Here is a 13,961-nt window from a genome sequence, read left to right as displayed (position 1 = left end):
CAAAATAACAAATACTAAACACGTCCCTGGGTGGTCTTGAACTACCAACCTTTCGGTTAACAGCCAAACGCGCTAACCAATTGCGCCACAGAGACACGTGAAAGTGCTTTCTAATGGATATTATCAGTAAGGGAAGATGAACCAGCAGAACTGAACTTAAACTGGATAAAAGTTTCTAACTTGGATCATCTCTTACAATATCAAAAATATAATGAGATAAAAGGGAATATGACAGGGAGTTGGGCATTAAAATTCCAATGAGAAGGTAAGTAAGACAATGTATCTCTGTCCACAATGGAAGTAAGTTGGGACAGTGCCACCTGATGTGGGACAGTTTCCTCAGCCCCACATAGTCTCCAACACAATGGTGATAAAGAAGGAAACATTTTATGAAATCATTAAGGTACTAAATACCAACGATAATGGGATTTCACTAAACTTGAGGCTAATGGAAGTTTTTGAGATGTTATTTCTAAATGTAATCCAGTCCTCTTGGTGTGAGTGGTGTAAATGCTTTTAACATCGAAGGGGAATTAGCTCAAAAGGTATAGTGCTTGCTTAGCATGCGAGAGGTAGTGGGATCGATGCCCGCATTCTCCAGACAATATTTTGGAACCAAAATTTGCTGCAATATATCAAGTGAAGAATAACATTCCTGACCAAAATTCTTCACTGTTTTTATTGTCTTCTGATGCCCCAGAGGAATGCAGAGTTACATATAGTTGTCTTGAAAATTACATGCAAACAATTTGGGGTTGATTCAAAGAGCTGATACACCACATTTAATGTGAGTAACTGACTATAAGCCACACTTATGGTAGCTCCAAACTTGCACCAATTTGTTGTAGCACCATATGCTGTATAAAAAAGTGATATCGGGTTGCTAGTCGTCCAATTTCAACTGCTGTAACTGGTGTTACTAAACTGTTGCAAGGTTAACTTACCCCCTTAGTAAATAATTGAATCAACTTCTCAGAATTAACCCGGTGGATCCCAGTATCTGGTATATATTAATAATTTTTTTCTTATTCTTCTGGCTAAAAGTCACTGTGAATTTTTAGCTTATTCTCTATATCTTCTTAGGACTGATCACTTGTTTTCAATTTGTAAAGTTCTTTCTATTATTATCTAACACTAGTTGGAAAGCCATGGATGTAGAGTTAGTAAAGTCATAGCTGTTAATTTCCATGTAAGTTTGTGTATTGAGGTAAAATGAAGACAAATGCCAGGTAAATTTCTTCAAATAAAGAATCCTCCTGCCACAGAATAACAAATACTAAACACGTCCCTGGGTGGGCTTGAACCACCAACCTTTCAGTTAACAGCCAAACGCGCTAACCAATTGCGCCACAGAGACACGTGAAAGTGCTTTTTAATGGATATTATCAGTAAGCGAAGATGAACCAGCAGAACTGAACTTAAACTGCTTAAAAGTTTCTAACTTGGATCATTTCTTACAAATGGACACTATAATATGAACTTGTGCAAAGTAAGAAATAACAGGATTATACCCTGTAAATTGAGAATTTTGTCAGGGTGTGAAAATATCTTAGTCGTGATGGGGGCGAATCAATCCAGTTATAAAAGGGTTGAAATAGGGGGATTTCAGTTAGTCCAAGGATCCAAGTATATGAGAACTTATTTGCAGTGTTATGAAAAATTCTGGTGATGTATTCACAATGATAGATGTGCCAAATTGTATTTATAATAAAGATAGAGAATGGTGGAACTGAGTTTTTTCAATATAAAGCTATATGGCATTTGGTAGCACTCAAAATATGTGTTATAAATTTGTGGGTATACTTAGGAATATCAGAAATATAATGAGATAAAAGGGAATATGACAGGGAGTTGGGCATTAAAATTCCAATGAGAAGGTAAGTAAGACAATGTATCTCTGTCCACAATGGAAGTTAGTTGGGACAGTGCCACCAGATGTGGGACAGTTTCCTCAGCCCCACAAAGTCTCCAACACAATGGTGATAAAGAAGGAAACATTTTATGAAATCATTAAGGTACTAAATACCAACGATAATGGGATTTCACTAAACTTGAGGCTAATGGAAGTTTTTGAGATGTTATTTCTAAATGTAATCCAGTCCGCATTCTCCAGATAAGATTTTGCAACCAAAATTTGCTGCAATATATCAAGTGAAGAATAACATTCCAGACCAAAATTCTTCACTGTTTTTATTTTCTTCTGATGCCCCAGAGGAATGCGGAGTGACATATAGTTGTCTTGAAAATTACATGCAAACAATTTGGGGTTGATTCAAAGAGCTGATACACCACATTTCCTGTGAGTAACTGACTATAAGCCACACTTATGGTAGCTCCAAACTTGCACCAATTTGTTGTAGCCCCATAATGCTACATAAAAAAGTGATATCGGATTGCTAGGGGTCCAATTTCAACTGCTGAAACTTGTATTACTATACTGTTGCAAGATTAACTTACTCCCTTTTTAAATAATTGAATCAACTTCTCAGAATTAACCCAGTGGATCCTAGTATCTGGTATATATTAATACATTTTTCTTATTCTTCTGGCTAAAAGTCACTGTGAATTTTTAGCTTATTCTCTATATCTTCTTAGGACTGATCACTTGTTTTCAATTTGTAAAGTTCTTTCTAGTATTATCTAACACTAGCTGGAAAGCCATGGATGTAGAGTTAGTAAAGTCATAGCTGTTAATTTCCATGTAAGTTTGTGTATTGAGGTAAAATGAAGACAAATGCCTGGTAAATTTTGTCAAATACAGAATCCTCCTGCCACAGAATAACAAATACTAAACACGTCCCTGGGTGGGCTTGAACCACCAACCTTTCAGTTAACATCCGAACGCGCTAACCAATTGCGCCACAGAGACACGTGAAAGTGCTTTCTAATGGATATTATCAGTAAGCGAAGATGAACCAGCAGAACTGAACTTAAACTGTTTAAAAGTTTCTAACTTTGATCATTTCTTACAAATGGACACTATAATATGAACTTGTGCAAAGTAAGAAATAACAGGATTATACCCTGTAAATTGAGAATTTTGTCAGGGTGTGAAAATATCTTAGTCGTGATGGGGGCGAATCAATCCAGTTATAAAAGGGTTGAAATAGGGGGATTTCAGTTAGTCCAAGGATCCAAGTATATGAGAACTTATTTGCAGTGTTATGAAAAATTCTGGTGATGTATTCACAATGATAGATGTGCCAAATTGTATTTATAATAAAGATAGAGAATGGTGGAACTGAGTTTTTTCAATATAAAGCTATATGGCATTTGGTAGCACTCAAAATATGTGTTATAAATTTGTGGGTATACTTAGGAATATCAGAAATATAATGAGATAAAAGGGAATATGACAGGGAGTTGGGCATTAAAATTCCAATGAGAAGGTAAGTAAGACAATGTATCTCTGTCCACAATGGAAGTTAGTTGGGACAGTGCCACCAGATGTGGGACAGTTTCCTCAGCCCCACAAAGTCTCCAACACAATGGTGATAAAGAAGGAAACATTTTATGAAATCATTAAGGTACTAAATACCAACGATAATGGGGTTTCACTAAACTTGAGGCTAATGGAAGTTTTTGAGATGTTATTTCTAAATGTAATCCAGTCCGCATTCTCCAGATAAGATTTTGCAACCAAAATTTGCTGCAATATATCAAGTGACGAATAACATTCCAGACCAAAATTCTTCACTGTTTTTATTTTCTTCTGATGCCCCAGAGGAATGCGGAGTGACATATAGTTGTCTTGAAAATTACATGCAAACAATTTGGGGTTGATTCAAATAGCTGATACACCACATTTCCTGTGAGTAACTGACTATAAGCCACACTTATGGTAGCTCCAAACTTGCACCAATTTGTTGTAGCCCCATAATGCTACATAAAAAAGTGATATCGGATTGCTAGGGGTCCAATTTCAACTGCTGTAACTTGTGTTACTATACTGTTGCAAGATTAACTTACTCCCTTTTTAAATAATTGAATCAACTTCTCAGAATTAACCCAGTGGATCCCAGTATCTGGTATATATTAATACATTTTTCTTATTCTTCTGGCTAAAAGTCACTGTGAATTTTTAGCTTATTCTCTATATCTTCTTAGGACTGATCACTTGTTTTCAATTTGTAAAGTTCTTTCTAGTATTATCTAACACTAGCTGGAAAGCCATGGATGTAGAGTTAGTAAAGTCATAGCTGTTAATTTCCATGTAAGTTTGTGTATTGAGGTAAAATGAAGACAAATGCCAGGTAAATTTTGTCTAATACCACAAAATAACAAATACTAAACAAGTCCCTGGGTGGTCTTGAACTACCAAACCTTTCGGTTAACAGCCGAACGCGCTAACCAATTGCGCCACAGAGACACGTGAAAGTGCTTTCTAATGGATATTATCAGTAAGGGAAGATGAACCAGCAGAACTGAAATTAAACTGGATAAAAGTTTCTAACTTGGATCATTTCTTACAATATCAAAAATATAATGAGATAAAAGGGAATATGACAGGGAGTTGGGCATTAAAATTCCAATGAGAAGGTAAGTAAGACAATGTATCTCTGTCCACAATGGAAGTAAGTTGGGACAGTGCCACCTGATGTGGGACAGTTTCCTCAGCCCCACAAAGTCTCCAACACAATGGTGATAAAGAAGGAAACATTTTATGAAATCATTAAGGTACTAAATACCAACGATAATGGGATTTCACTAAACTTGAGGCTAACGGATGTTAATTTCCATGTAAGTTTGTGTATTGAGGTAAAATGATGACAAATGCCAGGTAAATTTCATCAAATATAGAATCCTCCTGCCACAGAAAAACAAATACTAAACACGTCCCTGGGTGGGCTTGAACCAAAAACCTTTCAGTTAACAGCCAAACACGCTAACCAATTGCGCCACAGAGACACGTGAAAGTGCTTTCTAATGGATATTATCAGTAAGCGAAGATGAACCAGCAGAACTGAACTTAAACTGCTTAAAAGTTTCTAACTTGGATCATTTCTTACAAATGGACACTATAATATGAACTTGTGCAAAGTAAGAAATAACAGGATTATACCCTGTAAATTGAGAATTTTGTCAGGGTGTGAAAATATCTTAGTCGTGATGGGGACGAATCAATCCAGTTATAAAAAGGTTGAAATAGGGGGATTTCAGTTAGTCCAAGGATCCAAGTATATGAGAACTTATTTGCAGTGTTATGAAAAATTCTGGTGATGAATTCACAATGATAGATGTGCCAAATTGTATTTAGAATAAAGATAGAGAATGGTGGAACTGAGTTTTTTCAATATAAAGCTATATGGCATTTGGTAGCACTCAAAATATGTGTTATAAATTTGTGGGTATACTTAGGAATATCAGAAATATAATGAGATAAAAGGGAATATGACAGGGAGTTGGGCATTAAAATTCCAATGAGAAGGTAAGTAAGACAATGTATCTCTGTCCACAATGGAAGTAAGTTGGGACAGTGCCACCTGATGTGGGACAGTTTCCTCAGCCCCACAAAGTCTCCAACACAATGGTGATAAAGAAGGAAACATTTTATGAAATCATTAAGGTACTAAATACCAACGATAATGGGATTTCACTAAACTTGAGGCTAATGGAAGTTTTTGAGATGTTATTTCTAAATGTAATCCAGTCCGCATTCTCCAGATAAGATTTTGCAACCAAAATTTGCTGCAATATATCAAGTGAAGAAAAACATTCCAGACCAAAATTCTTCACTGTTTTTATTTTCTTCTGATGCCCCAGAGGAATGCGGAGTGACATATAGTTGTCTTGAAAATTACATGCAAACAATTTGGGGTTGATTCAAAGAGCTGATACACCACATTTCCTGTGAGTAACTGACTATAAGCCACACTTATGGTAGCTCCAAACTTGCACCAATTTGTTGTAGCCCCATAATGCTGCATAAAAAAGTGATATTGTGTTACTAGGGGTCCAATTTCATCTGCTGTAACTGGTATTACTAGACATTTGCAAGGTAACTTACCCCCTTTTTAAATAATTGAATCCACTTCTCAGAATTAACCCAGTGGATCCCAGTATCTGGTATATATTAATAAATTTTTCTTATTCTTCTGGCTAAAAGTCACTGTGAATTTTTAGCTTATTCTCTATATCTTCTTAGGACTGATCACTTGTTTTCAATTTGTAAAGTTCTTTCTAGTATTATCTAACACTAGCTGGAAAGCCATGGATGTAGAGTTAGTAAAGTCATAGCTGTTAATTTCCATGTAAGTTTGTGTATTGAGGTAAAATGAAGACAAATGCCTGGTAAATTTTGTCTAATACCACAAAATAACAAATACTAAACACGTCCCTGGGTGGTCTTGAACTACCAACCTTTCGGTTAACAGCCGAACGCGCTAACCAATTGCGCCACAGAGACACGTGAAAGAGCTTTCTAATGGATATTATCAGTAAGGGAAGATGAACCAGCAGAACTGAACTTAAACTACTTAAAAGTTTCTAACTTGGATCATTTCTTACAATATCAAAAATATAATGAGATAAAAGGGAATATGACAGGGAGTTGGGCATTAAAATTCCAATGAGAAGGTAAGTAAGACAATGTATCTCTGTCCACAATGGAAGTAAGTTGGGACAGTGCCACCAGATGTGGGACAGTTTCCTCAGCCCCACAAAGTCTCCAACACAATGGTGATAAAGAAGGAAACATTTTATGAAATCATTAAGGTACTAAATACCAACGATAATGGGATTTCACTAAACTTGAGGCTAATGGAAGTTTTTGAGATGTTATTTCTAAATGTAATCCAGTCCGCATTCTCCAGATAAGATTTTGCAACCAAAATTTGCTGCAATATATCAAGTGAAGAAAAACATTCCAGACGAAAATTCTTCACTGTTTTTATTTTCTTCTGATGCCCCAGAGGAATGCGGAGTGACATATAGTTGTCTTGAAAATTACATGCAAACAATTTGGGGTTGATTCAAAGAGCTGATACACCACATTTCCTGTGAGTAACTGACTATAAGCCACACTTATGGTAGCTCCAAACTTGCACCAATTTGTTGTAGCCCCATAATGCTGCATAAAAAAGTGATATTGTGTTACTAGGGGTCCAATTTCAACTGCTGTAACTGGTGTTACTAGACATTTGCAAGGTAACTTACCCCCTTTTTAAATAATTGAATCCACTTCTCAGAATTAACCCAGTGGATCCCAGTATCTGGTATATATTAATAAATTTTTCTTATTCTTCTGGCTAAAAGTCACTGTGAATTTTTAGCTTATTCTCTATATCTTCTTAGGACTGATCACTTGTTTTCAATTTGTAAAGTTCTTTCTAGTATTATCTAACACTAGCTGGAAAGCAATGGATGTAGAGTTAGTAAAGTCATAGCTGTTAATTTCCATGTAAGTTTGTGTATTGAGGTAAAATGAAGACAAATGGCTGGTAAATTTTGTCTAATACCACAAAATAACAAATACTAAACACGTCCCTGGGTGGTCTTGAACTACCAACCTTTCGGTTAACAGCCGAACGCGCTAACCAATTGCACCACAGAGACACATGAAAGAGCTTTCTAATGGATATTATCAGTAAGGGAAGATGAACCAGCAGAACTGAAATTAAACTGGATAAAAGTTTCTAACTTGGATCATTTCTTACAATATCAAAAATATAATGAGATAAAAGGGAATATGACAGGGAGTTGGGCATTAAAATTCCAATGAGAAGGTAAGTAAGACAATGTATCTCTGTCCACAATGGAAGTAAGTTGGGACAGTGCCACCTGATGTGGGACAGTTTCCTCAGCCCCACAAAGTCTCCAACACAATGGTGATAAAGAAGGAAACATTTCATGAAATCATTAAGGTACTAAATACCAACGATAATGGGATTTCACTAAACTTGAGGCTAACGGATGTTTTTGAGATGTTATCTCTAAATGTAATCCAGTCCTCTTGGTGTGAGTGGTGTAAATGCTTTTAACATCAAAGGGGAATTAGCTCAAATGGTAGAGTGCTCGCTTAGCATGCGAGAGGTAGTGGGGTCGATGCCCGCATTCTCCAGATAATATTTTGGAACCAAAATTTGCTGCAATATATCAAGTGAAGAATAACATTCCTGACCAAAATTCTTCACTGTTTTTATTTTCTTCTGATGCCCCAGAGGAATGCAGAGTTACATATTGTTGTCTTGAAAATTACATGCAAACAATTTGGGGTTGATTCAAAGAGCTGATACACCACATTTAATGTGAGTAACTGACTATAAGCCACACTTATGGTAGCTCCAAACTTGCACCAATTTGTTGTAGCACCATATGCTGTATATAAAAGTGATATCGGGTTGCTAGTCGTCCAATTTCAACTGCTGTAACTGGTGTTACTATACTGTTGCAAGGTTAACTTACCCCCTTTGTAAATAATTGAATCCACTTCTCAGAATTAACCCAGTGGATCCCAGTATCTGGTATATATTAATAAATTTTTTCTCATTCTTCTGGCTAAAAGTCACTGTGAATTTTTAGCTTATTCTCTATATCTTCTTAGGACTGATCACTTGTTTTCAATTTGTAAAGTTCTTTCTATTATTATCTAACACTAGTTGGAAAGCCATGGATGTAGAGTTAGTAAAGTCATAGCTGTTAATTTCCATGTAAGTTTGTGTATTGAGGTAAAATGAAGACAAATGCCAGGTAAATTTCATCAAATAAAGAATCCTCCTGCCACAGAATAACAAATACTAAACACGTCCCTGGGTGGGCTTAAACCACCAACCTTTCAGTTCACAGCCGAACGCGCTAACCAATTGCGCCACAGAGACACTTGAAAGTGCTTTCTAATGGATATTATCAGTAAGCAAAGATGAACCAGCAGAACTGAACTTAAACTGCTTAAAAGTTTCTAACTTGGATCATTTCTTACAAATGGACACTATAATATGAACTTGTGCAAAGTAAGAAATAACAGGATTATACCCTTTAAATTGAGAATTTTGTCAGGGTGTGAAAATATCTTAGTCGTGATGGGGGCGAATCAATCCAGTTATAAAAGGGTTGAAATAGGGTGATTTCAGTTAGTCCAAGGATCCAAGTATATGAGAACTTATTTGCAGTGTTATGAAAAATTCTGGTGATGTATTCACAATGATAGATGTGCCAAATTGTATTTATAATAAAGATAGAGAATGGTGGAACTGAGTTTTTTCAATATAAAGCTATATGGCATTTGGTAGCACTCAAAATATGTGTTATAAATTTGTGGGTATACTTAGGAATATCAGAAATATAATGAGATAAAAGGGAATATGACAGGGAGTTGGGCATTAAAATTCCAATGAGAAGGTAAGTAAGACAATGTATCTCTGTCCACAATGGAAGTAAGTTGGGACAGTGCCACCAGATGTGGGACAGTTTCCTCAGCCCCACAAAGTCTCCAACACAATGGTGATAAAGAAGGAAACATTTTATGACATCATTAAGGTACTAAATACCAACGATAATGGGATTTCACTAAACTTGAGGCTAATGGAAGTTTTTGAGATGTTATTTCTAAATGTAATCCAGTCCGCATTCTCCAGATAAGATTTTGCAACCAAAATTTGCTGCAATATATCAAGTGAAGAATAACATTCCAGACCAAAATTCTTCACTGTTTTTATTTTCTTCTGATGCCCCAGAGGAATGCGGAGTGACATATAGTTGTCTTGAACATTACATGCAAACAATTTGGGGTTGATTCAAAGAGCTGATACACCACATTTCCTGTGAGTAACTGACTATAAGCCACACTTATGGTAGCTCCAAACTTGCACCAATTTGTTGTAGCCCCATAATGCTGCATAAAAAAGTGAAATTGTGTTACTAGGGGTCCAATTTCAACTGCTGTAACTGGTATTACGAGACATTTGCAAGGTAACTTACCCCCTTTTTAAATAATTGAATCCACTTCTCAGAATTAACCCAGTGGATCCCAGTATCTGGTATATATTAATACATTTTTCTAATTCTTCTGGCTAAAAGTCACTGTGAATTTTTAGCTTATTCTCTATATCTTCTTAGAACTGATCACTTGTTTTCAATTTGTAAAGTTCTTTCTAGTATTATCTAACACTAGCTGGAAAGCCATGGATGTAGAGTTAGTAAAGTCATAGCTGTTAATTTCCATGTAAGTTTGTGTATTGAGGTAAAATGAAGACAAATGCCTGGTAAATTTTGTCTAATACCACAAAATAACAAATACTAAACACGTCCCTGGGTGGTCTTGAACTACCAACCTTTCGGTTAACAGCCGAACGCGCTAACCAATTGCGCCACAGAGACACGTGAAAGTGCTTTCTAATGGATATTATCAGTAAGGGAAGATGAACCAGCAGAACTGAACTTAAACTGGATAAAAGTTTCTAACTTGGATCATTTCTTACAATATCAAAAATATAATGAGATAAAAGGGAATATGACAGGGAGTTGGGCATTAAAATTCCAATGAGAAGGTAAGTAAGACAATGTATCTCTGTCCACAATGGAAGTAAGTTGGGACAGTGCCACCTGATGTGGGACAGTTTCCTCAGCCCCACAAAGTCTCCAACACAATGGTGATAAAGAAGGAAACATTTTATGAAATCATTAAGGTACTAAATACCAACGATAATGGGATTTCACTAAACTTGAGGCTAACGGATGTTAATTTCCATGTAAGTTTGTGTATTGAGGTAAAATGATGACAAATGCCAGGTAAATTTCATCAAATATAGAATCCTCCTGCCACAGAAAAACAAATACTAAACACGTCCCTGGGTGGGCTTGAACCAAAAACCTTTCAGTTAACAGCCAAACACGCTAACCAATTGCGCCACAGAGACACGTGAAAGTGCTTTCTAATGGATATTATCAGTAAGCGAAGATGAACCAGCAGAACTGAACTTAAACTGCTTAAAAGTTTCTAACTTGGATCATTTCTTACAAATGGACACTATAATATGAACTTGTGCAAAGTAAGAAATAACAGGATTATACCCTGTAAATTGAGAATTTTGTCAGGGTGTGAAAATATCTTAGTCGTGATGGGGGCGAATCAATCCAGTTATAAAAGGGTTGAAATAGGGGGATTTCAGTTAGTCCAAGGATCCAAGTATATGAGAACTTATTTGCAGTGTTATGAAAAATTCTGGTGATGTATTCACAATGATAGATGTGCCAAATTGTATTTAGAATAAAGATAGAGAATGGTGGAACTGAGTTTTTTCAATATAAAGCTATATGGCATTTGGTAGCACTCAAAATATGTGTTATAAATTTGTGGGTATACTTAGGAATATCAGAAATATAATGAGATAAAAGGGAATATGACAGGGAGTTGGGCATTAAAATTCCAATGAGAAGGTAAGTAAGACAATGTATCTCTGTCCACAATGGAAGTAAGTTGGGACAGTGCCACCTGATGTGGGACAGTTTCCTCAGCCCCACAAAGTCTCCAACACAATGGTGATAAAGAAGGAAACATTTTATGAAATCATTAAGGTACTAAATACCAACGATAATGGGATTTCACTAAACTTGAGGCTAATGGAAGTTTTTGAGATGTTATTTCTAAATGTAATCCAGTCCGCATTCTCCAGATAAGATTTTGCAAACAAAATTTGCTGCAATATATCAAGTGAAGAAAAACATTTCAGACCAAAATTCTTCACTGTTTTTATTTTCTTCTGATGCCCCAGAGGAATGCGGAGTGACATATAGTTGTCTTGAAAATTACATGCAAACAATTTGGGGTTGATTCAAAGAGCTGATACACCACATTTCCTGTGAGTAACTGACTATAAGCCACACTTATGGTAGCTCCAAACTTGCACCAATTTGTTGTAGCCCCATAATGCTGCATAAAAAAGTGATATTGTGTTACTAGGGGTCCAATTTCATCTGCTGTAACTGGTATTACTAGACATTTGCAAGGTAACTTACCCCCTTTTTAAATAATTGAATCCACTTCTCAGAATTAACCCAGTGGATCCCAGTATCTGGTATATATTAATAAATTTTTCTTATTCTTCTGGCTAAAAGTCACTGTGAATTTTTAGCTTATTCTCTATATCTTCTTAGGACTGATCACTTGTTTTCAATTTGTAAAGTTCTTTCTAGTATTATCTAACACTAGCTGGAAAGCCATGGATGTAGAGTTAGTAAAGTCATAGCTGTTAATTTCCATGTAAGTTTGTGTATTGAGGTAAAATGAAGACAAATGCCTGGTAAATTTTGTCTAATACCACAAAATAACAAATACTAAACACGTCCCTGGGTGGTCTTGAACTACCAACCTTTCGGTTAACAGCCGAACGCGCTAACCAATTGCGCCACAGAGACACGTGAAAGAGCTTTCTAATGGATATTATCAGTAAGGGAAGATGAACCAGCAGAACTGAACTTAAACTACTTAAAAGTTTCTAACTTGGATCATTTCTTACAATATCAAAAATATAATGAGATAAAAGGGAATATGACAGGGAGTTGGGCATTAAAATTCCAATGAGAAGGTAAGTAAGACAATGTATCTCTGTCCACAATGGAAGTAAGTTGGGACAGTGCCACCAGATGTGGGACAGTTTCCTCAGCCCCACAAAGTCTCCAACACAATGGTGATAAAGAAGGAAACATTTTATGACATCATTAAGGTACTAAATACCAACGATAATGGGATTTCACTAAACTTGAGGCTAATGGAAGTTTTTGAGATGTTATTTCTAAATGTAATCCAGTCCGCATTCTCCAGATAAGATTTTGCAACCAAAATTTGCTGCAATATATCAAGTGAAGAATAACATTCCAGACCAAAATTCTTCACTGTTTTTATTTTCTTCTGATGCCCCAGAGGAATGCAGAGTGACATATAGTTGTCTTGAACATTACATGCAAACAATTTGGGGTTGATTCAAAGAGCTGATACACCACATTTCCTGTGAGTAACTGACTATAAGCCACACTTATGGTAGCTCCAAACTTGCACCAATTTGTTGTAGCCCCATAATGCTGCATAAAAAAGTGATATTGTGTTACTAGGGGTCCAATTTCAACTGCTGTAACTGGTATTACGAGACATTTGCAAGGTAACTTACCCCCTTTTTAAATAATTGAATCCACTTCTCAGAATTAACCCAGTGGATCCCAGTATCTGGTATATATTAATAAATTTTTCTTATTCTTCTGGCTAAAAGTCACTGTGAATTTTTAGCTTATTCTCTATATCTTCTTAGAACTGATCACTTGTTTTCAATTTGTAAAGTTCTTTCTAGTATTATCTAACACTAGCTGGAAAGCCATGGATGTAGAGTTAGTAAAGTCATAGCTGTTAATTTCCATGTAAGTTTGTGTATTGAGGTAAAATGAAGACAAATGCCTGGTAAATTTTGTCTAATACCACAAAATAACAAATACTAAACACGTCCCTGGGTGGTCTTGAACTACCAACCTTTTGGTTAACAGCCGAAAGCGCTAACCAATTGCGCCACAGAGACACGTGAAAGTGCTTTCTAATGGATATTATCAGTAAGTGAAGATGAACCAGCAGAACTGAACTTAAACTGGATAAAAGTTTCAAACTTGGATCATTTCTTACAATATCAAAAATATAATGAGATAAAAGGGAATATGACAGGGAGTTGGGCATTAAAATTCCAATGAGAAGGTAAGTAAGACAATGTATCTCTGTCCACAATGGAAGTAAGTTGGGACAGTGCCACCTGATGTGGGACAGTTTCCTCAGCCCCACAAAGTCTCCAACACAATGGTGATAAAGAAGGAAACATTTTATGAAATCATTAAGGTACTAAATACCAACGATAATGGGATTTCACTAAACTTGAGGCTAACGGATGTTAATTTCCATGTAAGTTTGTGTATTGAGGTAAAATGATGACAAATGCCAGGTAAATTTCATCAAATATAGAATCCTCCTGCCACAGAAAAACAAATACTAA

General features: G+C 36.0%; 5 non-coding genes across 5 annotated transcripts; all 5 read right to left on the bottom strand.

The window, feature by feature from the left end:
- Positions 1-1,283: 1,283 nt before the first annotated feature.
- TRNAN-GUU (transfer RNA asparagine (anticodon GUU)) lies at positions 1,284-1,357 on the bottom strand. Its single transcript has one exon. It is a non-coding gene; the product is annotated as a tRNA-Asn (tRNA).
- Positions 1,358-6,332: 4,975 nt separating this feature from the next.
- Positions 6,333-6,406, bottom strand: TRNAN-GUU (transfer RNA asparagine (anticodon GUU)). The gene has a single exon. It is a non-coding gene; the product is annotated as a tRNA-Asn (tRNA).
- Positions 6,407-8,742: 2,336 nt separating this feature from the next.
- On the bottom strand, positions 8,743-8,816 carry TRNAH-GUG (transfer RNA histidin (anticodon GUG)). The gene has a single exon. It is a non-coding gene; the product is annotated as a tRNA-His (tRNA).
- A 1,424-nt stretch (positions 8,817-10,240) lies between these two features.
- Positions 10,241-10,314, bottom strand: TRNAN-GUU (transfer RNA asparagine (anticodon GUU)). The gene has a single exon. It is a non-coding gene; the product is annotated as a tRNA-Asn (tRNA).
- A 1,963-nt stretch (positions 10,315-12,277) lies between these two features.
- On the bottom strand, positions 12,278-12,351 carry TRNAN-GUU (transfer RNA asparagine (anticodon GUU)). Its single transcript has one exon. It is a non-coding gene; the product is annotated as a tRNA-Asn (tRNA).
- Positions 12,352-13,961: the final 1,610 nt, after the last annotated feature.

The sequence above is a fragment of the Taudactylus pleione genome, unplaced genomic scaffold (genome assembly GCF_031769625.1).
Source record: "Taudactylus pleione unplaced genomic scaffold, aTauple2 ptg000174l, whole genome shotgun sequence".
Classification (NCBI taxonomy): Eukaryota; Metazoa; Chordata; class Amphibia; order Anura; family Myobatrachidae; genus Taudactylus; species Taudactylus pleione.
This window is presented reverse-complemented; position numbering and strand designations above follow the sequence as displayed.